The sequence below is a fragment of the Paramisgurnus dabryanus genome, chromosome 12, assembly GCF_030506205.2.
Source record: "Paramisgurnus dabryanus chromosome 12, PD_genome_1.1, whole genome shotgun sequence".
Taxonomy (NCBI): domain Eukaryota; kingdom Metazoa; phylum Chordata; class Actinopteri; order Cypriniformes; family Cobitidae; genus Paramisgurnus; species Paramisgurnus dabryanus.
The window spans coordinates 25,245,729-25,271,971 of record NC_133348.1 but is presented as its reverse complement, the minus strand read 5'-3'; the positions used below and the strand labels follow the sequence as shown (position 1 = coordinate 25,271,971).

Below are 26,243 nucleotides of genomic sequence, written 5' to 3'. Positions count from 1 at the left end.
ACATCAGACAGGCAGATTCCTATAAATGAGACAAATGGCGTTGTCTAGCTGTTACTAGTAAATTATGCCAAGGTGAGGTCATATGAATCTGTTTAATGGGTGTGTTTAAGTACCAGAGTAAATTATGAATTCTTGTAAGCATGCATGGTGGGAAAAGTTTGACGGTCAGTTTATGAAAATATATATATATTATGCATTTTTCTATTTTAATGTATCCTACAGGGGCCGTATTCACAAAGCATTTTATCTTAAGAGTACTCCTAAATTGCACTAAAAGATTTTAGCTAGGAGTTTTCTCTTAAAAGTTATTCACAACGCCTTTCAGACCTACTTTTAGTAAGGAAAAATGATAACTCCTAAACTAAGAGTGAGTCTTCGTTGCTACGGATGACGTCAATTCTCATGCACGAGCTGCCTCGCAATGACCACGGTGATTGGTTGTTATGACAGCTGTCAAGCGTAACCAGAGTCGTATAATAATAGAGTTACGACACTCACATAGACGTCCGTTGTAAGAATGGAATGCGGAAGTAACAGCGTTTCATGTAGTGACCGGTAGTGACGCATAGTTCCAAACGCAGCACTGAAGCCCATTCATTTCAATGGCACCTGCTGGTAAATCGATGAAATTACCGTTTCTCTTTACATTTTCGGACATTTCATTAATATAGTCAACAGTGATATTTTATGAACTCTGCTGTAGGTAATGATTTTCGTTAATAATAACTAGTAAAATTTTTATATTTTAATGAGTTGTGTATAATGTGTGAATAATATAGATTTAATGGTTTAATATTTTATTACTGGTGGCCATCTACTTTATACTTATCTTTTTTATATATTACGAGTAACACTAGGGGGCAACAGCGACAAGCTAAATGCCTTATAAGAAAGTCACACTGCTTACAATGCTGCTATGTGTTTCATTGTGTTTGGTAAGTAATACGAGTGATGTATCCTCGAAAATCATGTATGATTATATTAACATTTAATGTGTGTACTATAAATACAATTAAATATTAATTTAGTGTGTTTATGTTATGCTTCACTGTTACAAATAACCGCGTTGGCGATCTTTTTTGTGATTTTAATATAGTAAAAGTGTAGGAATTATGTTTTTAGCAGATTGATAGCCATTTATATAGACATATTTTGCTACAAAAATAAAAGATAAACTGTGTTGCTGTAGTTGGTATAGATAACCACAGTTATCTTTGGGCCACAATTAACTGTTTATCTTTATTAACTGTTTTACTATATTTACATAACTCCCTAGTAAAAAACGTTATAAACATAGTAAGTATAGTGATCAATTCACATTACAAGCTAATATTTATCTAAAATAGCTGAAAACCTATGCAAACAGATTGACAGCCCTGCTTGGTTTGGAACTGCAGAACGTTACATGAATCACGTGACCGCACGGCGGCGAGATCAAAGCTTTTCGTAACTCTGTTATTATACGCAGGGCCGGCCCTGGCCAATTTGCTGCCCTAGGCAAGATTTCACCTGGTGCCCTTTAGAATCACAGAATCACAATTGTGTTCCAATTATTTTGCTCATAAACTTATACAGAAACACAAACTGCACAGCTTTGTCTTGTTTTTCTTTATTTTGAAAATATTTTGGAAACAAACACACACGCACGCACGCATACTGTGGCTATACTGCACTGAAGCGGCAGTTAAATACAAACCCAGAATTTAGCGAACGTAAAGAACAAGAAAGCGGAAACAACAATCAGACCGAGACGCGGGATTTACATAACGTTACACGGACCATGTGTAAATTTCAATGTTTCTGGACAGAAATACCAACTTGTTCACTTTGTTTGGTATTAATAAGCTGAGTGCTGGCTGCTCCCCGCGGTGCTGAAGACCAAGACCCGCTCTGACGGAGTACTGGTGGCACTTATGCACAGATATTTACGTGCAATCTATTGGAAAGCGGACAAGTCATTAGTTGGGTTAGTAAAATAACGAAACTATAGATTTTAAATAGAAGAAAAAAAAGAGATATTTTTTTTAAAAGTTTAAAAATGCACAACTCTTCTCAAGTGGAAGAAAGCTATACTTTTCCCCTTACGTGCAACCTATTGGAAAGCGCAGATGAGTTTGTTGGGTTAGTAACGAAATTATAGATTTAAGTACAAAATAGTATTTATATAAAGAGAAATGTTGAAATAAAAAGTGCAGAACTCTTCTTAAGTGAAAGTAATAAAGTAAAATAACGAATAATAATTATATAATAACGAATAATAGTTTCCAATGGCTTGCACGTAAATATCTGTGCATGTCCCACCAGTACTCCGTCCGAGCGCGTCTTCAGCACCGCGGCCAGCACTTATTAATACCAAACAAAGTGAACAAGTTGGTATTTCTGTCCAGAAACATTGAAATTTAAACATGGTCTGTGTAACATTATGTAAATTCTGCATCTCGGTCTGATTGTTGTTTCCGTTTTCTTTGTCTTGACGTTCGCTGAATTCTGGGTTTATATTTTAAACTGCCACTTCAGTGCAGTATAGAGCTATTTAACAAGCACGATCTTCCGAGATACTATGCTACTAATAATTCATTAATAACTGCTGTTTTCTTGTGCAGAATTAAATATTTATAGTAAAATGTTTATATATATTAAAAAAATAATAATTTGGGCGCACGGACGCCCCAAGGGGTCGGCGGCGCCCTTAGCATTTGCCTATTCCGCCTATGCCCAGGGCCGGCCCTGATTATACGACTCTGAAGCGTAACATAACACAGACGCACCAAATCATGGAATTACAATATCGAAATATGTCTGTGTCCTATACAAAATAATAATAATAGTAATCCCATCGAAATGCAAGAAAAGTCGTGAATTAAATTAAATTAAATCAAGCCTAATACAAATGAAAACCGCCAATTGCCTAATAATAAAACGACATTGCATTAACACTTGCTTGATTACATCCTATTAGCCTAAATAGACTACTTAAAGCAAGGAAATGTTGCCCATATTGAATCCTAATGTAATAAATAAATGACGGTGGATTATGAACTCGCCAAAACGGAAAAGAAAGCCCAACTGGATGCAGGATCAGTTACTGCTGCTGTCCCAGACAGTTGGTGCTGGAAAAAAGAAACGTAATAAAAGGGAAATTCGGCACTGAGATATCAAGCAAAACTAAGCGTGAGACATGCGAGACAATGATACGCGGGTCAATGTACAAAACAACCGGCACCCGACCAACGTTTTCAACTAACCCGCCCGCAAGTCGGACCGCAAAAAATCCGCGGGTGACCTCAGGCATCCGCTCATTTCGGATCAACCCGCGCATTACTGGGAGAGGATTTGTTGCAGATCAATGCAGCATTCCCGCTTGTGTCACGGACCCCGGACGAATGCGAGAGGCGGTGGTATGCATTACAATCGCAGTAGAGGGTTGAGATTGCAGCCTTTAAACAGACTAGCATGGCAACAGGTATGCCTATAATATTAAATATTTAATATCATTATTGTTTCATGTAATTCTAAAAAACTTCCTGCTTGCCATGAATGTAATGAATTATGAAACAAATGTTATAAACAATATGCTTACATTAAAGTGTGCTTTTCAGTATGTGCAATGCTTTTGAGTTGGTGAAACTGTCCATGTTAAGGAGGATCAGCACCTAAGACATTTTAAGATCCTTTGTGAATAGGTCTTAGTGAGTTAGGAGTCCTCTCGACTTCTTTTAAGCTGTCTCAGACTTAGGTGCTACTTTTAGGGCTAAAATGCTTTGTGAATTACTCTTAGTGAAAAAAATTAGGAGTTCTAAATTTAGGAGTGACACGCCCAGTATTTTTAGGAGTTGCTCCTAAATTCGCCAGTTAGGAGCTACTTTTAGCCCTAAAATTCTTTGTGAATACGGCCCCAGATGTATTAAATTTCACTGTATTAAATGCTGTGTGGAAATTAGATTATGTATTAAATTAAGTTTAATGAATTAAGTACAGTAGACATCTATAAGTCTTATGGTCTTACACACCATACCAACATTGTGCACTGTAAAAAAAAATTTTTTTTTTACGAACAATTACTTTACATTTTTTACAGTGGTTTATTATTATTGAAAATTATCATTAAAACACTGTAAAATTACAAACATTATCTGTCAATTAACAGCTCGACTGTTATTTTAAGTATTTTGTAATTAAAGACAAAATACAAAAAAATCTACGTTTTTAAACGGGAAAATACTATATTATTTATACAGTATTTTTCTGTTTTCTTAAATTACATGCAAATTCATGTAAATTTACAATAAAAATCTGTAATTAAATGTGTGGTTTGTTATATTTAAAGTACATGACCATACTAACAATTTAACATTTTTATTTGTAATTTTAAGGAAAATGTTCTTAGTTTTATATTTATTTGTATTTTTACAATTAAACTGTAATTCCAGATACATAAGTTTTTACATCAAACAATGCTTGGACTTTTAAAGCTTGTTTTCCAGGATCAGATTTTGAGTCTTGTTGTGCCACTGGACACATACCTAATTCAGTAATGTAACAGAAAGACCTGTCAATAAATCTGACAAAAGTCAGGAGTACAGTGAAAAGTCCAGGCAAGTATTTTGTAAAGAACCAAAAGTTTTAAATCCCTTACAATATTAGCAACACACTTGAAACTTCAGTTTTCATTTACCGTATGTACATTGAGAATAATTTGCAATAATACTAATATATATAATTAAGTATTTTCCTACTATATAATGTCTATTTTATTTTATCAATTTCTATCACCATTATTTTTAATTGTATGTATAGCTGTTTTACAACAATAAAAACTGTTAAAAGTGCTATATAAATCAAAATAAACTAAATCTGTGTGGGCTGACTACAAAAGTGTAAATGTCAGAATAAAGAATAACACAAAAAACAGTGAAGTACACTTTATTTTCTTTACAAACACATGAAAATGCGTATTAAAAGATTATTTTGGTGTCTTGATATCAGGGGGAAAGTCAAAAACAGAACACACAAAAAGCTATAAAAATAAATATTTGTTCCATGGCACGCACACACACACATTCTGGTTTCCATCTTTTGTGGGGACATTCCATAGACGTAATGCATTTTATACTGTACAAACTGTATATTCTATTCCCTTCCCCAAACCCTTACCCCAACCATCACAGAAAACTTTCTGCGACCTTAGATTTTCAAGAAACATCATTCCGTTTGATTTATAAGCTTGGTTCCTCATGGGGACCTCACAAATGTCCCCACGAGGTCAAAATTTACTGGTATTCCTATCTTTGGGCACCGCACAATTTGTTAATCACCACAAAACAGGTGAAGTCAAGCTCCAGATCACGTACTGTAGTATCTGTAAGGAAAGGAAAAAAAATTGTGAGATTGATTAAAATGTGGTAGAATTATCATCTATTCTCTAAAATGTCCAGTAAAGTGTATCACGTCCTGAATGTACAAGTACCGTGACCACCTTTCACGTATTTCTCAACAGGGGTTTTGAATTATTTAAATTACATAAAAAGGAGTGTAAGTATTTTTACCATTTTAGGCTGGTTGTTTACACACTGAGGACACATTGTTGTTCTAACACCTAAGAAAAGTATTCTAATAATATGTGCCCTTTATAATTAAGACCAGTGGAGTTAACGATTTCATTGATTTTTCAATAGTTCATTTAAATGGCAGCCATGCACACACTTCTACACTTATAAATTGATGCATGCATGTACACTCTAAAAATGGTTGTGTTAAAACAACACATATTGTGTTCAGTTAAGGATAACACATAAAACTAACTATGATGGAATTAATCAGTTCATCAGCAATTCCCAAATTATATCCCTGTTGATTGTGTTTTTATGCATGATGGAGTGATCATACCATTTATCCGGTCCATTCAAATCCTAAAGAATGAACGGGCTGGATTAAATGCCAACACATTCACAACGGACTGTGCAAAGATTAGTTGCACACATTGAAAAAAGATAGGTATGTAAAATATTAATTATTCTAAATTGAGGTAAGAAAATAATAAAATATTGACAATCTATGTCGTTTTTCTTTAAGATATTTGACAGGTTAGGTGTGCGGTTTACAGAAAAATAACCAATCAAACATTTCTCAGCCAATCAGAATAAAATATTCAACAGGCGAGTGGTATAAAAAAACATTAATTTATAAATCTGCATGATTAATTGGTAACCCCAGGTAAATTGTGAAGTGTCATGCAAGATAACCCAGGATTAAACTGACCTAGGGTTTTGAGTGACTGAATGTTTCATATTACTTTCATATTTCACATGAGTGGCATGTAAAATTTGCCATAATATATGCCACTGTAGCACTCACACACACAGACCAAGTTTGCACAAGTGAGAAATTCATTACATACGTTTCGTTTCGTTTCGAGTTGTCCGTTGATGGCAAGAAGTATTTGAGTCATCGAACTGATTAATATCCACCTGTCGGTCAAAAAACACGTGTAACTTAATATGCAAGCTGAAATGCAGCAAACAAGTATTACGTAAACAAACTAACAGTTAGGCTAATACGCTAAATATAAACTAATACGTGATGCACATGGCTAAAATGTGGTTAATATTTAGCGAGCCAACCTTATATTTTTTAATATAACGTCAATAAATTGGTTTTATTATTAGAGTATCTTTATCTGTTCTTACCTGTATTTACTCAGTCTCGCGTGGTAACCTCTGGATGCATGCACATGCGCACAAGCTGCTCTTCCTCCTTCTTCTTCTTTCAATTTTATGGCGGGTTACACCTACTGGTGCATACCGCCACCGCGGCTCTCAGACACATGCGTCCTACGTTGTATTGACCCAGTGGCGCAAAAAAAAAAAAAAAAAAAAATACCGCGTAGATTCTTGCACTTAATACCACTGTATTTCACAAAAGAATCAAACATTAAAATAAATTAAATAAACTTTAATAAGTTGTGCTATGTTTTTCTGGGTGGGGTTTGGGGGTTCATGTAAAACCCTTGCACTGGGTGGAAGACAAACTAGTAATTTCAACTAACTTATATTAGTGAGAACACTAAAGAGATGCTGACTTTCTTTTGGTTTTACTACTTCAGGTTAACCCTTCAATGTCACCTCGGGTCTTTGACTTGGGGCTTCATTCACTAGGCAACAATGTGATCTCTCAGTGAACCCTTAAGAAAATTAGCCATGGTTTTATTGTGGTAAAAGTGTAGTAACCATAGTTTTTTGGTGTATTGATTACTATCAGCAAAACCATGGTTTTACTACACTAAACGGCTACACTAACCATGGTTTAACTGTGGTTTTAGAAAAACATGGTTGTTAAAACCATGGTTATTTTGTGGTTACCATGGTTTTACTACAGTAACCATGCTTTTTTGGTTTTAACTGTAGTAAAACCATGGTTAATTTTCGTAAGGAAAGTCACCATGAGCTCACAAGATACACACTGTGTGGGTCATAGTGACCTTAATGTGTAAGCACGCTGCACACTCAATGTGTGCTCATATGAAGGTCACAATATGAGATCACTTCACACTCACTGTACTACCCCATAAAGCCCACCATATGCAAGTACCAGATGTTGTCATGCTAAAAAACAGCATACCAGCAAGACCAGCATATGTTGTGTTTTGGTGCTGGTTTGCTGGTGAACACCAGCTAAACCAGCATTAGCACCAGCTAAACCAGCACCAAACCAGCATTAGCACCAGCATCCCATGCTGGCCATACCAGCATGACCAGCATATGTTGTGTTTTGGTGCTGGTATGCTGGTGACCACCAGCTAAACCGGCACCAAAACCGGTCCATGTTGGTTTGATGCTGTTTTTTTTCAGCAGGGTGCTCAGAGAGCTAATATGCTAGCTTTTGCTATTGGAAACATGTCACTATTTAATTGCAACTGATATCGGGCAAAATTAAATAAAAAGTAAAAAAGACATGAATTTCTCTGCATTTAACCCATCCACTGCAAGTCATGAACACACAAAAACCGCACACACACACACACACATATGCACACCCCACACACAGGGCAACTATCACTGCAGCACCCCAACACTTCAATAACTTGCTAGCTGTGGGATTGAATTGAACAAATAATCTCTGGGTTACAAACAAGTCTGACTCGCTAACCAGTAGGCCACAAAGTTAGTTTACATTGTAACAATAGTATGAGTGACCTCACATTTGTCACGATGTGAGTTCATGGTACAACTGTGCTCTCATTCCATGGTCATAATAATGTAAGGTCACAGCACATACTTTGTCATAGCAGGACAACACATATGTCTGGAAAACGTAGGCCCAAGAGTAGAACGTCACCCTTCTTACCTATAATTTTAAGAAATATAGGAATGATCATAGGCTCAAAATTTAGGACACTTTCTACACAGCATTTTATACAGCCCTGTGCATGGTGTGTATATACCATATAAAATGTCAACAACAAGGTTATGGCATCAAGAAGCCTACAAATAAAGATTCTAGAAAGCACAAATTTTAAGTAAAAGTGACCGGGATTGACAGATATGTGTTTAAGCATTGTGGCCTAGTGGTTAGAGAATCAGACTTGTTTGTAACCCAGAGGATGTTGGTTTGATTTCCACAGCTGGAAGGAAGTGATTGCAGTGTTTGGGTGATGCAGTGATACTTGCTCTGTGCATGTGTGTGTTCATGACTTGTTATGGGTTCACTGTATGATTTGCAAATAAATGTTGACATCTCAGTGACCTGTTTTTCAAATAGCAAATGCTAGCATATTAGCTCTCCGAGCAACATCTTGATTGTACTTTGTAAATTGTGCCTGCTCACAGTGAGTGTGTCATGATCTCACATTGTGAACATAACATAGTAGTTGTGGCCAGTGACTTCTTTTATTTGAGGGCGCACGATGCAAAGTTTGTCACATGTATGCAGCCGTCATGTGTGTGGCTCGTCATTTCAAAATATGTGTTTGGCGCGTCATGTAAACTTGTGTGCATCACGCGGGATGTCAAAATACAAGCCTGCTGCAGATGCTTCGAATTAAGAGGTTTATAATAAAAGACACTCGCGTTTGTCAGATACTTACTTAATCTCATGTGTAATCAGAGTTTACTGTTAAGTTAGTGTCTTGTGAGTATTTTGTGAACATGAGCGTCTCTTTTATCATAAAAACTTTCGATGCATGTGCAGCAGGCATGTATTTTGTCAAGACACGTGATGCATGGTTCACATGATGCAATGTACACATATTTTGAAATGACAAGCAACACACATGACACTCCGAATACATATTTTGAATTTATGCACCTCGGAAGAGAGGTCAGTGTACTGTGAGTGCACCAATGTGAGGTCACTCAGGCTATTGTCACAATTTGAGGTTACCGCACACTCACTGTGCGCTCATACTATGGCCCTGATGTGAGGTCACAGCACACTCAGTGTGCGCTCATAATGGTCACAATGTGAGGTCACGGCACATCCGATGTGTGCTCAAATTATGGTCAGGATGTGAGTTCACCGTACTCTCACAGTGATCTCATACTATGGTCACTATGTGAGGTCATGGCACGCTCAGTGTGCACTGATACCATGAACTCAACAAATTGACAAACTCAACATTCACAAAGAGCTTGCACATAACTCACAAGATGAGAATGTCACAGTATGAAAATGGTGTGATTTTACTGTGATCATCGCGTGATCTCACATGTTGACTGGGTACAGTGTTTAAGTCACTATGTCTATAGTGCGAGGTATCTCGCATGTGTGTGCCTTTACAAAAATCAACCATGGTTACTGTAGTTAAACCATGGTTAGTGTAGTTTTGCTAATAGTATATACCAAAAAAACATGAATACTACACTTTTACAACAAAAAACATTGTTAATTTTCATAAGGTGGTGTGTGCATCGGTACAGTAGGGAAAGAAGTGAGAGTTTTACTGTAGTGTTTGTGCATGGTGCATGTTCCTCTCACATAACATGTTAGTTTACAGTTCAGCCTCTGTCCAAAGCCACATTCATTTTTATTCAACTTTCATTTATGGACAGTAGACAGCAGTGATTTGTCCGTTAGCAATTCTTTCAGTTACTGATGTAAGCAGAGTGTGTATGTATTGGCCATATGTGTACTTAGACATGTCATTTGTAACTTCAACATCTCCCACCTCTTGCATACAAAAAAGAAATTTAGGACTTTTAAAATATACCATGGTTGCATTGCCTTCTTAACAATATAGACCAGTTCAAATGATGTAAACAACACTGGTCCAGAAACACATCCTGTTACAGTTTGTGACAGTTATTTTTTATTTCACATATATTATTATCTTTAAGATGTTTGTTTAACTTCAGTTAATTCAGGTTTATATGTTCTGTTGGTTTATTTTATCCCAACGTTTATCTAGTGTTAAAAACGGAAACAGGAAGTGCTTTTGGACCAGTGTTGTTTACATCTTTTGAAATGGTCTATATATATATATATATATATATACACACGCACGCACGTTTTTTTGTAGTCAATACTTTAATAATAACTATTAAAAAAAATAAATAAAAAAAAATAACTATTGCGATGGTTGCACTATGATTACGCTATTGGGTGTCTCGCCTTGTTGTTATTAGCGCTGATTGGTTGTTTTGACCGTCATCCAAATCTCTGCCCTATGACAATTCAGCGCGCACTTTTCAACATTTCAAACTCCTGCAGCCGGTAGTATTTGCTGATGCTGCTGGAGGAGGAGTTCATTCTGCAGAACTGCTGCAGTACATCGGTTGGTCCACTACGGACTTTTACTATAATTGTTTACCTCTATCCGGTATTTTTTTAATTCGGTTGAATTTAAGTTAGAAAACATAACATGGACAAAGACTTTAACCATCGGGTACCGGACATATGGAAAACTGCAGCAGGTAAATACCTTTTACTTTACCAGTTTTATATTGACGCATAAAGAAAGTGTTCAAGTAAGATGCTAAACGCGATTAGCCCGTGAACGACATTTGCAAATATCAATGTAAGAACCGCTAATGTTAATGTGTGTTGTTAGTTAGTTAACGTTATTAGGTCAAGCTCATATAACGTGATGTCTGAATTGATGAGATGTTTATAGTAACGTTAAGGCGTCGTGTCGTGTTTTGTTTTCTTGTAACTACGCTAATAAAGCCTTTGGTTAACAAGCTAAATGTTTCGCAGTTACACATGTTCTTCCAAGGTAGTTATGATGCCGTTATACGAAGCATTTGACACGCTCTGTAGCTGATGTTGATAATATAAAAGGAGAAGTTTCGTCGAAGTTTTTTAGTAAACTGTAAAATCAATCTGCGACAGTAAAATCCTGACGTACTTTCCGTATTATGATTATCAGTGATACTGATGCGTTTATATTGTAGCATAAATATTAATGTATATTTGTAATGTGTAAATTGATCACTGTAATGTACACTTGTTAGACCGAGAGGAACTTGAACCTGCTCTGTAGAAGATTATACAATCCTGTTTTGTCTTGGATCTACTGTGGATCGCTGGGACTTAAGTCCAAAATGATACAGAGGTGTGTTGTATATGGAGCTGGTGAGTAACGTTTCAATTTTGAAAGTCCACATCCCATTAAATAAAATTACTAATATTGTTTTTGTGTGCGTTTCCCCCTCAAGCTCCAGAGAAGTCTCCTACCACGTCATTTTCAAAAGGTATTAATTTTATCCTAATATATAAAGACTGTGTTTGCATATTAGTTGCCATATTTTTGGAAATGATTGACAAATACTACAACAACCAACCAACTAAGACCCTGTACGACTGATAAACCGAACAAAATAGCAACAAAAGCGCTTAGCTGAAGAAACGTTGGCAAGCGCTCACAATTGGTGTCTGCCTAGCGTTTTTAACAGCATTTACATGCTTCTTCACAATTGTGACTTCATGAGCAATGTCACTCTAGAATTGTTATGACACAATCCTAAACTTCATCTTCTCATCAAATGTCCTGTTCAGTCAAATGCTCTTTATATGCTGAAGCGTCCTGCCCCCTAAATTGCACAGAACATGATATCACATGCACCCGAGATAAGACATACATTTACTAGTTCTTAGCACAAAGTAGGGGATAGGAATGATTCAGACAGTGTAAATATGCTTTCCATTGGGGTGAATGAAGTCTGCCACTACAATGCACAAACATACAGGGTGCTCCGGTCCAGCGTGACAGCACAGAGTGGATCATATGTAGGAATCTCTGCCAAAAACAGTTTGGAGGAGATCAAACATCACGATCAGTTAGACGGCCTCAACATTATAAACAGCAGTAATGACTAAAAGAGAAAAGAAACACTGCTGCATACACACCAACAAAAATTACATATCACTGTTATCATTGTTTTTATTCTGTAATAACACTTTATATCTTAATTGTGATTTTATTTTAACACAACTGTGGCGCTCACAAGCTGTGAAATGCGACTTTGCTGGACTGTGCCATAAACACTATTGATCATTTAAAAAATAGAGAAGGTCTTCTCGACAGTTCGGTTGTGATTTCCTGTTTCAGTTAAAATGACGTCCACATAAAATAATGCTACATGTTCCAAGGGGGCAGGGTGTTAAAAAAAGAGCATTTGATCAGAAAAAAAAATTTGATGAAGAAGCTAAAGTGTAAGCTGACCCTTTTATTCATGTGTTCCTTATACCACATACATGTGGGGAACATGGGACATTTGATGATGGTAGATAAAAATATATTTTGTACGTTCTACCATTTTTAATAATAATAATAATAATAATAGTAACTTCTCAGAAATGTATTATACAGCATGTGCTCGTCTTGAAAACGTGATAAATTTTGGCTTAAACATGTTTTTAAATTCCATTTTCCAACAGCGATAACTGCTAAAGATGAAATGCATTAATTCTTTCTTTTTTCTTTTAGATCAGCATTGAAGCATTGTTTACAGTAAGAATAGGCACCAACAGAAAGACAAATCCAACACTAGTAAGTATTAACTGGCAAATATAAAACCAGCTTTATCAATTTTAAGGCATGGTGCATACAGAAATAAAAATTATCTAGTTTTTTTCTCTCCCTCGTGCCATCCAAATGTATCTGACTTTCTTTTGTTAGGGAAGCACATTTTATTTTACAAAAAAATACTCATTTGTGGGTCTATATAATGTTATAAAAATGTTTATCATTATCCTATCTCTATATTAAAGGAAAACACCACAGTTTGTCAATATTTTACTATGTTCTTACCTCAACTTAGACTAATTAATACATCCCTATATTTTTCAATGCGGGCATCACTAGTTCACACTGCCAGAATGTTTCAGTGTCAAATTTGGTTAAAAATGTTAATAAAAAATAATTTTGTTTAAAGGAAAGTTACAATACTTTTCAGTGAATCATATTGTGTTCTGTTTTATCCCCTAGATGCACCAAGGATCAAGGTGATTTTTGGCAGCTTGGAGAATTTTTCTTCATCTGGTACAGAATCTCTGACATTTTGGTATTTGTAATGTTTATTTTATTATATTTGTATACTTATGCTAGATATTAATATACTTGTATAGTTACTGTATGTTTCTGAATTAAAAGATAGCCCCAGGTAAAAATGTAAAACTGATATAATACTGATATTGAAAATACAAGCTAAAATGGCACAATTTGTTGCTTTCTCCACCTGTTTCACAAATGAAAACATTTTATATGCACAGATTCACTTGCCGGAACTGTACAGATTTTTTTTGTTTAATTTCAGGCCAATCTTTATTGTAGACACAACGTTTGTTATAGGAATGCCCCATCTGAAGGGAGCTGCCTTGAAAAAAATATAAATGGCATTTTCTTTTCGTCTTATCTCCGTATAGACCATGGTTCCTCCCATCTTACCCTGGAGAGCCGGTGCCCTGCAGAGTTAGCTCCAACCTTAAAAGGAAAACACCACACTTTTTCAATATTTTTTATGTTATCACCTCAACTTAGACAAATTAATACAAACCCTTTTTTTCAATGTGTGCACTTTTAATCTTTGTACAGCGCATCGTGAATGTGATAGCATTTACCCAAGCCCAATTTATTCCTTAGGAACAAAACAAAAGTTTAATTTTGTGCCACCATACTTACTCGTGTAACTACTCATGTAACAGTCTTTAAATAGGAAAAAAACATGGAAGTGTTTGGTGGCTTTTAAATTAATCCCTGTTTGGATCCTAAGCAATGAATGGGGCTAGGCTAAATGCTAACACATTCACGACACGCTGTACAAAGATTAGAAGTGCATGCATTGAAAAAAGATAAGTATGTATTAATTAATCTAAGTTGAGATAAGAACATAGTAAAATATAGAAAAACTGTGTTTCCTCTATAATCAAACATACCTGAGGTAGGTGGGTTTGATCAGGGTTGATGCTAAACTCTGCAGGGCAGCGGTTCTCCAGGGTAGGATGTGAGGAACCCTGTTATAGACGGTTTCAGCGACAGTAACATACATAAACGCTTTTATGGCCCAAACTTCCGGGAGATTTCCGTGTAGAACCAATATAGGAAAAAACTGAAATTCTGTCATAATTTACTCACTCTCATTTTGTTACAAACCTGTATACATTTCTTTGTTCTGATGAACACAAAGGAAGATATTTTGAGGAATGTTTTTAACCAAACAGTTCATAAGCCCCATTCACTTCCATAATATTCTTTTTTCCTACTATGGAAGTGAATGGGGCTCATGATTAGGGCTGTGACGGTTGTCATAACCACACACAACCGTGGTGGTGAAGTGCGACGCACGGTGGTAAAGTGCGACCCGCGATGGTGTGCATGTCACAAAAAAAATTATTACAATCTTGCACAGCAAAACTTCCTTTTTTCCAAAGCATGTAGGTGCTCCAGAGTATCTGTCATTGCTAAGTAACCTAAGCATTGCTTGACGTTGTGACGAGCACCCACCGGTGGAAAAAGAAACTGGCGCCTGTGAACAAGCACGTTTGTTAAGAAATGTATATCTGATCCTCGTTTAAATTTTTATTTTTTAAAATACAGCGGGGAAAATAAGTATTTGACACATCAGTATTTTTATCAGTAAGGGGATTTCTAAGTGATGTAGCCAGATGTTGCCATCAAGCCAAATATTGAATTCATACAAAGAAATCAGAACATTTAAGTATAAACGTTGAGTCATAATAAATAAAGTGAAATGACACAAGGAATAAGTATTGAACACACATTATTTAATACTTTGTAGAAAAGCCTTTGTTGGTGATTACAGCTTCTAGTTCTTGTATGGAGAGACTAGTCATCTGCATTGCTCAGGAGTGATTCTGGCTCATTCTTCCATACAAATGGTCTTTAAATCTTGAAGGTTCATTGGGCCTCTTTTATGAACTTTGATCTTCAGTTCTCTCCATAGATTTTCTATGGGATTTGGGTCAGGTGATTGACTGACCACTTTATTGTTTCCTTGGCCTTGTGTATAGTTTAGACCTTGATGCAAGGTCTTCCTGAAGTTCTGCCCGAGTGTCTCTTGGAGAACTCTCCTGATTATTCTTTGCACTCCCCGGACAGGGATCTTACGTGGAGGATCTTACGTGGAGGACCTGATCGTAGCCGGTTTATGGTGAAGTGATGCTCTTACCATTTCCGGATAATGGCCCCCACAGTGCTGACTGCTCACAGGAACAGTCAGCATTCTGGAAATGCGCCTATAACCATTCCCATCAAAATGCTTTTCAACTATAAGATTACGAAGATCTTGAGAGAGTTCTTTGCTTTTACCCATCATGAAGTCTTTCCTGTGTGCCTCCTGGGTAATGAGAAGCATTTATAGGCCATCAGTTGTGTTCAATACTTATTCCCCGTGTCATTTCACTTTATTTATTATGAATCAACTTGTATACTTAAATGTTCCTTTGTATGAATTCAATATTTGGTTTGATGGCTACATCTGGTAGAAATTTTGTGTCAATAGCCCACTTAGAAATCCCCTTACTGATAAAAATGCTGATGTGTCAAATACTTAATTTCCCCGCTGTATATGTATGCATTATATATATAAGACAATATGCATCAATGTATATCATGCATCAATATAACGCACCCCCCCCCACACACACATTCTATTACCACCACGGTGATCATGAGAGAGAGAGAGAGAGAGAGAGAGTAAATGATGACAGAACTTTCATTTTTGGGTGAACTATTTCTTTAACTTACTGTAATTTCACAAACCTGAAGTCAGACCACTCATTTTTTTCTTTAAATTTTGAAATTATAGAACAATTGTAATTATGATATTTACATTATAGAACAAACAAACAAAGAAACCCAATTTAAAACAAAAACTTCACCTGATGCTACAAGTATGTTGCATCTTTGATCATTGTGTTTAAAATACACTTGTTGCCTCTAATTTCAAATAGCTTCAAATTGTTTTAAGGCCATTTAAGTCGGTTAACAAGTAAATAAACATCTTATTTATGTACTTTTTCTGTTGCCTAAAGAAAAAGAATCTGCCAATTTGCTTTACTAATTTATCACAAATTATATACATCATCATTACACAATAGTAACTCTGCAGTCACAAAATATCCTGGCTAATGTTCAACCCAGCATTGGGTCAAAAATTGGACAAAACAACCTAGCATTTTGGTTTGAACCCGCCAGGCATAGGTTAAATTCCAAGTTTCCAACCCAACGGTCCCTTTTTGATCCAACACTTGGTTGACAGAAACCCAACATTTTTTTATATTATATAGAATAGATAAATTATTTCGTCCTTTACTTATGGGGGCTGTTTATAAAGAATTGGTTAATAATGCAAATTTACATCTGTGATAGAATCTGTAGTTGTGTGAAACAGTGAAAGTGTTATCTTGTTAATGTGTCTGTTTTGTACTACTTCAGTATGTTTAGAATATTTAACATTAGCCATAAAGCTTTCATTTTAGGAGAATTTGATGTATGATTTTAGAAATATGATTTTAACAGTAAAATGTTTCACAGGGCCGTGCACAGACCTTTTGAGGGGCATGTGCTGAAACTGAAAAAGGGCACCCCCTCCAAATAAATATCACTTAATAATCATCTTAATAGCTTTATATTTATTCACTATTAATGATTGAAAAAAATCACTATTAATGAATGAAAAATTTCATTTTATGATAGCTTGGCATTATACAGTGCAAAGGATATCTGCCCTTGTAAGTTGGCTTTAACAATTTACATCCTGGGTGTTTGTCTGTATTAGGCCTATTTGTAGTCATGTGTTTGTGAAGTGCTCGCTCTTATTTAATTGTAGAATATATTAATTTAAATTTTTTCCTCTGCTTACATACATAAAGTTACATAAAAATATGTTTGAAGAAAAAAAGGTATTCTGTTTGGTTTTATAAGCTAATTTGTATTATTTGGTTAACATGTTTATGCATGTGATTGAGAAGAGGGGGAAATAGGATATTAAAGATCAAAATAGGAGATTATACTATACTATAGCCATACCATAAGCATATTCAACATGTATCTGCCTACCTGGTGCTGAGGACCAGGAACCTTGGTCTTTTGAAGGTGCAAATAACTGCATTACTAAAAAAATATACTAAATACTAAATAGACTTAACTCTATGCAGTTAATTTCAGAATAAAAAGTTATGAACCAAATAATCATACAACTCCCTTGACTAATTCAAGGCATAAGATACATGCATATACAATAAATTATATCCAGATTGCATACTATAATGAGTGACAGGGCAATAAAATGTACATACTTGTATCCTTTACACGTTTTTCGTCTCTATCCAGTTTTCCCAACTGGGCATCTGATGTCTAAGACCTTTCTAATCTGATATGTTTTTGGTGTTAATGTAGGCTAAACATTTACCCGCGCGGGCGCGTCTTCTCGCGTGAGATGTGTTGACTTTAGTTAAACGATTAATACGCGTCATGCAAAAAAACGGTAAAAACCAGACCGTGCATTCCGTATTGTTGTCACGGGTGCCCTTCACATGGGTGAACACTTGTTTAAAAACTGCTCGCGCTTTGTCAAAAACTCAATTTGGTCGCATTTTGCGCCAGCCCTTGCTGCAGTATGGAGCCCTTAGTGCCCCCTGATTGCCCACTCGACCAATCCCGTCTATGGATAATTCGGCTCTGCTCAAATTTATAAAACATGCGCCGTTATGTACATACTAGTGTTTCTTTCGTAATGACACAGCATTGTACTCAAACAACAAGATACTTATTTACCGTTGCAAGACGTTCAGCTGCCTCTGACTGCTGTGGAACTTCAGCTCGCTGCACTCAGGGGGCGGAGTTAAGAGGTTTGACAGACAGTTTGAGCGGATCCAAAAATATTTAGTTTTTTAATAATTTTATTTGATAAATATATTTGTAAAACACACAGACAGACGTAAATGTTTAACAATAGCATTAATTTATATATTTAAAAAAATAATAAAACACCTCCAAAAAAGGGCACTTCGGAGTGTAAGGACAAAAAGGGCATGTGTTCTGCACAGGTTGAGCCCTATCTGTGCACGTGCCTGATGTTTCATCTATTTCATGTAAGATTTGTAATTCTTTTACTAAATCATTCATTACATTTTATACATTTGCCGATGTTTGAGATGATACACTGTATATTCACTGTTTTTTTACACACTAAAAATCCTGAATAAATCTTTTTAATTTACTATCTTGAGCATGTCTTGACAATTTATTCAATGTGTTTGTGCAAAAGAATCTAGGGAAAAATCAGTAAATTAACATTATTTCTCTGCAGAACTTTTAGTGCTGTCACTTTTTTAAAGGTATTTGATCATAATAATCTGGGGAAAATCCGTAAAACTACAGTATTTCTCTGCATTACTCTCAGTGCTGTCAGTTTATTAAAGGTGTTTGATCATAATAATCTGGGAAATATCCGTAAAATAACAGTATTTCTCTGCAAAACTCTCAGTGCTGTCAGTTTATTAAAGGTGTTTGACCATAATAATCTGGGAAATATCCGTAAAATAACAGTATTTCTCTGCAAAACTCTCGGCGCTGTCAGTTTATTAAAGGTGTTTGACCATAATAATCTGGGAAATATCCGTAAAATAACAGTATTTCTCTGCAAAACTCTCAGTGCTGTCAGTTTATTAAAGGTGTTTGACCATAATAATCTGGGAAATATCCATAAAATAACAGTATTTCTCTGCAAAACTCTCAGTGCTGTCAGTTTATTAAAGGTGTTTGACCATAATAATCTGGGAAATATCCGTAAAATAACAGTATTTCTCTGCAAAATTCTTGGCGCTGTCAGTTTATTAAAGGTGTTTGACCATAATAATCTGGGAAATATCCGTAAAATAACAGTATTTCTCTGCAAAACTCTCAGTGCTGTCAGTTTATTAAAGGTGTTTGACCATAATAATCTGGGGAAAATCCGTAAAATAACAGTATTTCTCTGCAGAACTTTTAAAGAAAAAATCTGTAAATTAATTGTTTTTGAGCTTTATTGGAATTAAGAAATTTTACTTTAATTTTACGGTTTTTGTTTGGCAGCCGTAGCTGCCAGTCATTTGACCGTTTTTTTACGAAATTTTTTTTTACAGTGTGTATATCTGTATCAACGCAATCTTTTGCAATCTGACCTTTTATGAAGCAACATAAAAATACCGTAGTAAACTACTCATCCATTGTTTAAAAAGTACATCTGTCTCACTTAATGTAAGTTACACAAAAGTTATGCAAGGCAAACAAATGACACTTTGACTGAATCCAGATGGGTGAAGAAGGTTTATGGCAGCATTGATGTTTGTGTTCTGTCCCGTGTAGATTCATTAGCATTAGGATGTAAATGTGATTCCACTTCTTATGTAAACGATGCTGTAGATTTCACAATGAGAGTCAGCTGGTGCAGTTAAAGTTTGCTAATTCATTGCTTGTTTTGTAACAAATGCCTGAAACATTCCTACCCAAGCATTTGAATACCAATGCTTATACGGTTACATTTACGCTAGTGCGTTTTCATTGTAAAATGCTAACTTTTTTGTTAAAGGGATCCACTTTTTTAAATATGCTCATTTTCCAGCTGCCCTAGAGTTAAACATTTGATTTTTACCGTTTTGGAATCCATTCAGCTGGTCTTGGGGGTACCACTTTTAGCATAGCTTAGCATAATCCATTGAATCTGATTAGACCATTAGCATCCAAAAAATAACCAGAGTTTTGATATTTTTCCCTTTTTAAAACTTGACTCTTCTGTAGTTACATCACCTGAAATAGTCCCCTTGGTAACTTTCAACAGCAAGGGACTATTTTTGGGCACTGCGTAATATCATTGCGCCTCCTGGAGCCATGTTACGACAGCAAAGTTCTTGATTATTACACCAGAATGAGAGTATAGTTCCTAGCCATATCTCCCTAGAAAAACGCAACTTTAAATTTTTTGTTCATCTTAGTACACGATGTAATTACAGAGGAGTTTTAAATAGGAAAAATATTTAAACTCTTTGGATATAGCGCAATGCTACGGAAGAGGATTACGGCCACTGGTGAAAAAAATATTTGAATTCTAACTTTAATCTCAGAATTCTGAGATTAAAGTCAGAATTCTGAATTCTGAGATTAAAGTTAGAATTCTGAATTCTGAGATTAAAGTCAGAATTCTGAATTCTGAGATTAAAGTCAGAATTCTGAGATTAAAGTCAGAATTCTGAATTCTGAGATTAAAGTTAGAATTCTGAATTATGAGATTAAAGTCAGAATTCTGAATTCTGAGATTAAAGTCAGAATTCTGAGATTAAAGTCAGAATTCTGAGAAAACAAAGGCATGGCTGTCCAGATTCTCTCCCTTATTTGGTCTTTTCTCCCTTATTTGGAATCATTGCATATTCTCCAAGCCTCCATCATATGACCATTACGCTCCCAAAAGACAATAGGCTTGTTCGAATTCATGCGATGCCTCAAAAACCAACATGGGAATGACATCAAACTACAGAAAAGGAATCTGGTAGAACACAGCTATTGACCCACCTCAACAACCAACTACTACATGGATACAGAACTGCAGGCTTTACTGACTTTGTTGTGCTTTTAAAAAGTTGTTGTGCAGTTAAACTCTTCATTTTATAAAACTGCAGTTGTCTATATGTGCAAGAGGCAAGCAATCCACTCTTTTACAGTTGTATGTTTCTGTCCAGAATGCATGAATGATCATGACAGATGTGTTTTTGGTCGTGTGTAGTGGATGGGGATCCTTTCTAAAACGCCAAAATTGAGGATCGTTTTAAATTGTACTAGTGTAAACATAGCTTATGTTTGAAAGCTTGATTTGAGACTGTCCTCCAAAATATAACGACCTCATCGGTCATTTGTGCAAGCACCTTATTACGACATAAAGTGACGTATTAAGGGATTAGTGTCCTCTAGCGGCAGTAGCTTTTACAACCTGTTTACGTTTTAAGGTTTTTGCATTATACATCAGATTAGACACATTTAATTTTATAAATTTGTAAATGTAGAAACGGTTTCATAAACATTTATGATTTTAAAGATATTTTGGAGCATCTAACCCCACCCTCACCCTTACCCTAAACCCAACCACTGCTCAACCATATAAAACACAACACGCAAGTAAAAGAACAGTCAGGTATTTATTGCATAAAAACAGTATAAAAGTATTACAAACCATTCACGTTGAAAACCTTACGAAGTGAAGCCATACAATTACTTTATATGAAAAACTCTGTGATCAAAACGCACAGATCTCATTCAAACATGAACCAGCATGACGTAGTCGGTCACAAGAGCCAATAGCGCTTCACATTCTAAGCTAACGTAATGATGCAATCGGTCACGGGACACACAAGAGCCAATGCCTTTTCACAATCATAGATGATGTGTCATCGCTTCTTCTGGCGGCAGTTTTTGAAAACAACGTGTACTCACGCTGTGATATTTGCAGCGAATTGTCATCACTTTTGAATCTTTTGCAATGTGACTGGTTTTGTATGCTGTGTTAATATCATATAATTAATAAATGGGTACGTTATTTGCCCTAAATGCCTGAATAGTGTAATGTGTAACAAAATACAATCAATCCTGGAAAATCTTATCCCAGTACATGTCATCATAGCAAAATATCATTTTATACGCTAATATATTAAGTTTCACCTGCTGCCAGTAGAGGCGCTAATTTACTAAATGAATCTATTGGTTGGAGGATATGTTGTATCTCCTAGGCTACGTACTACAGTACATTCTCATGTATGCGCATGCACTACCTACGTGTACAAAGTACGTGCAGTAACCAAAATCCTCTAGTGCGTGTACTATTCTGATGACAAAATTTGCGTCACGTCCACTGATCTATATAAATGACTGGATTGCGCATGTCGTCACACTTGTGAAGCCACTGCGCCGCCATGTTGGTATACCCTAACTTTCTATTAAATCAATGGATGTTATCAGATTTTAATGATAAAACATCACTTTACTCGTCTTTGTTTTTATATCTGAAGTTACCATGTACATCATTCCAACACAAACGTCCTAAGCATGTAAATAGTTATTTACAGAAAATTGTACATTTTGCGTTTTAATCAGTTATTATACATTCATCTTCATTACAGTATCAGATCAGCAGACAGACCGCAGCATATTTAGTATTAATGACAATAAACGTGCTCATTCTGAAATCTAAATAAATAATCATGCTTTGTACCGTATGTGCAATAATTTGCTGGGTTTGTGATTATGTTATCTAAACTTACAAGTTACCTAAACTAATTTAGAGAAATAACGCTGACCGTCACCGTGTAGCTGAATGTCAAACAAAACTTTATTTATACCCGTGTCATTAACAGAATGCAGCAGACACACTCACCTTAATGTTTTTTTATAAATTCATTATCCTGCCCGATTAAAACATAAACATTGCAAATAACACCAGAATTAACAAATAATTTACATACACATATCCTAAAACATTTTCTTGTGTAACCGATACGCTGTAAAGGGGGTCAATTTTGATCATGATTTTGAATGGAAGTCAATGACGCCCTCTGCTGGTTGGGTACACCAAGATGGCCGCTCGAACTCTGCGCTGGCTTCACCTCACGCAGTTACGTCAAGCGTTCTATGCGCAATCCAGTCATTTATATAGATCAGTGGTCACGTCCACTGTACACGGAGACTCACTTATGGGTAAAAACTGAAATATACTTATAGCTTAAATCTAGTAATTTCTAGAGTGACACAAACACATTTGCACAACGCTGGCTAAGCATGCGTGCTTGTGTACTTGAAGTTTGTTTCTGGCATTGTATATCTTATCTTAGCTCTGTGACACTCTCCAACTGGGGTAATGATTTACTGGCGATCTAAAATTCAATGAGTCATTGGTGTTTAGTGATGTCTATTCCCTCCTTCACTCTCCCATCTCTGGTTCGAGTTGGCCAGAACTGATATCATTGTTCTGGCTGGATTTAGACACAGATAAATCAAAACATGGGATTTTCAATAAAAGTGCTGTAAAACATTTTAGCGTGCAGAACATAGAAAACATTCTGTAAAAACGTCATTAATGAGGAAGGTTTCTTACAAAGAGTGGTCTGGATGCAATAGTTTAGATTTTTATGTGAATTTGATTGAGTAAGACGATGGATGAAACAGATCAGTTACGGCAGATCCGTTTAGGGGAACGCCAGTCCCACTGACCAGAACCATCCCACCATTTATTTAAAACCTTGCGTGTGATCACAGGCACAGCTGATCCATGAAAATGCTATTTTCCAAGTTAGCAAAAGAACAAGCCACAAAGTGGTGAAATCAAAGTGCAAAAAAATGCTGAGTCATAACTAGTATTAGAACAGATGTGGACAACGGTAAAAGTCACTGACCAAATCCCAAATAAGAGGAGCTCAAAAGCTGCTGAACGCCACCTCTGTCAAAAATGAGTAAGGATATTACCTGAATGCTCTAAGAACATATTATATGTTCATCAAATCCTTTCCCCTCAAATGCACTTCATTCTTAATGGCCTCGGGCCATTTAGAAACGTAACTCACAATCATCTAACACAGGGACGTGCACAGGATTTTTTAGGGGCAGTTGCTCTGACCTATATAAAGGGCACCCCCCCCTAATTTTTTTTTTTTTAATTCACGGCCTATATGAAGGACTGAGAATAACAGGGTCTTTATTAAAATCAGCAAACATGTTTGCCTAATGCCTACCAAAAAAATTGTAGCCTAGGCTGCTTGTCTGCAAGCTATGATAGCTAGCTAGCTGCTATCTGTCTGATTATTTAGGCTTAAACGAGGCAAACTCAGCCTGGATTTATGAAGATTTTAACAGAGGTGGAAAGAGTAGCCAAAAACTTTACTCAAGTAAAAGTACAAGTAACTAAATAAATAATTACTCAAGTAGAAGTAAAAAGTATGCAATGAAAATAATACTCAAGTAGTGAGTTATCAGTTACTCATGAAAAAATAAATCTAGATATACAGGCGCAAACACACACACACAATACAGTGCCCTCCATAAGTATCAGAACTGTAAAGACAAGATTTTTCTGTTTGCAGTGGAGACCAGAAATTGGTAAGATAAGTATCAGTATGTCAGAAGTTTAGAATGTAACATTTTATTAACCTTTGTTTATGTTTCAACACATACGTATGCTTTAACAACAAAGAACAACAGCATTAAATGCTGACTTATGTTGTTGTACACAAATGCGCATAAGTGAATCAAACTGATCCTACACATTTTATGCTTTTCATGTGAAAAAAATCAGGACACAGCTCAGTGACCATTAAAAAAAAATTATGTGACAAATTCTGTACTTTTGTCTCATGTTCATCTTTTAATATTTAGACATTTCTTGACTCCACAACAAACAGAAGAATACTTATGAGGGGCACTTGTACAGTATATGTGTAAAACTGCAACATACACAAACAGTACAGAAAAAAGAATACAAACACAGAATAGACAAGCATTTCAAATTAACAAATTAACTCTATTCTCAATGTTGATGTAGCTTATAGCTGAAATATCAGACAAGTAAACTGACAACAGTTTTGCATATGTATAAAGTTAGAAATCTCCTAAGATGGTCTGAGGAGATTGACAGTTTACACTTACATAAAAATGATTTTAGACAAAACTCATGTTTTCTTACGTTGTCATGTGACGTGTGTTTTGTGAGAATCACTTACATCATACAGTACAGTATACAGCGAATCAGACGTCAATCATCGATGGATTTTCTTCAATCTGTGCTACAATGCTTCTGGAGTTTGCACGCGTTTAACTGTGTCTGACGATGGACGAACAGGTCGCGTGTATGTAATGGCGGGTACATGTGTGAAGTTTTGCTTTTAGTTAAAAGATTGGTAAATTCATTTCCACGTCACCCAACACTGGTTATATTTTGCGTGTTTCTACATAGGTTACGGGTAAAACAGCTTCGGACGATTCCGTTTTTGCAGCGATCTGAACAATTCATTCAAACTGATTCGCGAATCAATTTAAACGTTTGGCCCATTCGCTTTGTAAAGAACCGACTCAAAAGACTCATTTATTTTCAACACTTTGTAAGGAATCGACTCAAACGAGTCATTAATTCGCGAATGCGCCAGAAACACAAGATAGCAATTTAAAAATAAAATACACATTTCGTAATTAATTAAAATACAGTAACGAAGGAACGCTGCATAGTGTAAACGAAGTAAAAGTACAAATTATTTTTTTCCACCTCGGAAGGGCAACTTGAGTCGAGAAGGGCATATGGGCAGTTGCCCGGGCAACCTGAGCAACCCCCCTGTGCACGTCCCTGATCTAACACCACTCTCATCAAAGAGTATAAAAGCCACTCCAACACAGTCCCACTTGCCAGTAAATCAAGAAGAAGCAGCTCTGTGAATGTGCCCTGGCCGATACCGGAAGCTAGTCATTACTTGAGGGTGGGTAAATTATGCTGTATTTTTTTTTTTTTTTTTGCTGGAGTATCACTTCAAGAGTCTTACAAAAAAAATTCTAATTTACAAGAAAACTTGTTGTCAGATGCACTTAAAGGGTTTTTTCATCTGAGCTGTTTATATAAAATATATTCTACCTGCAAAAAATTCTTAGTATTTTTGTCTTGTTTACAGTACAAATATCTAAGAATTCTTAAATCAAGATGTATTTTCTTGATGAGCAAAATTGTGCTTAATTTAAGTGTTTAAGAAAAAATAAAACTTATTTCAAGATTTTTTTTTTTCAAAAT

At 35.8% G+C, this 26,243-nt stretch overlaps 2 long non-coding RNA genes across 2 annotated transcripts; one reads left to right on the top strand and one right to left on the bottom strand.

Moving 5' to 3' along the window:
- Positions 1-4,907: 4,907 nt before the first annotated feature.
- LOC135739056 (uncharacterized) lies at positions 4,908-9,110 on the bottom strand. The gene is made up of 3 exons (XR_010528819.2): positions 6,687-9,110; positions 6,398-6,467; positions 4,908-5,359 (listed from the first exon to the last, which is right to left on the bottom strand). It is a non-coding gene; the product is annotated as an uncharacterized lncRNA (long non-coding RNA).
- Positions 9,111-10,667: 1,557 nt separating this feature from the next.
- On the top strand, positions 10,668-13,999 carry LOC135739055 (uncharacterized). Its single transcript, XR_010528818.2, has 5 exons — positions 10,668-10,907; positions 11,448-11,568; positions 11,652-11,687; positions 12,923-12,985; positions 13,424-13,999. It is a non-coding gene; the product is annotated as an uncharacterized lncRNA (long non-coding RNA).
- The last annotated feature ends 12,244 nt before the right edge of the window (positions 14,000-26,243 follow it).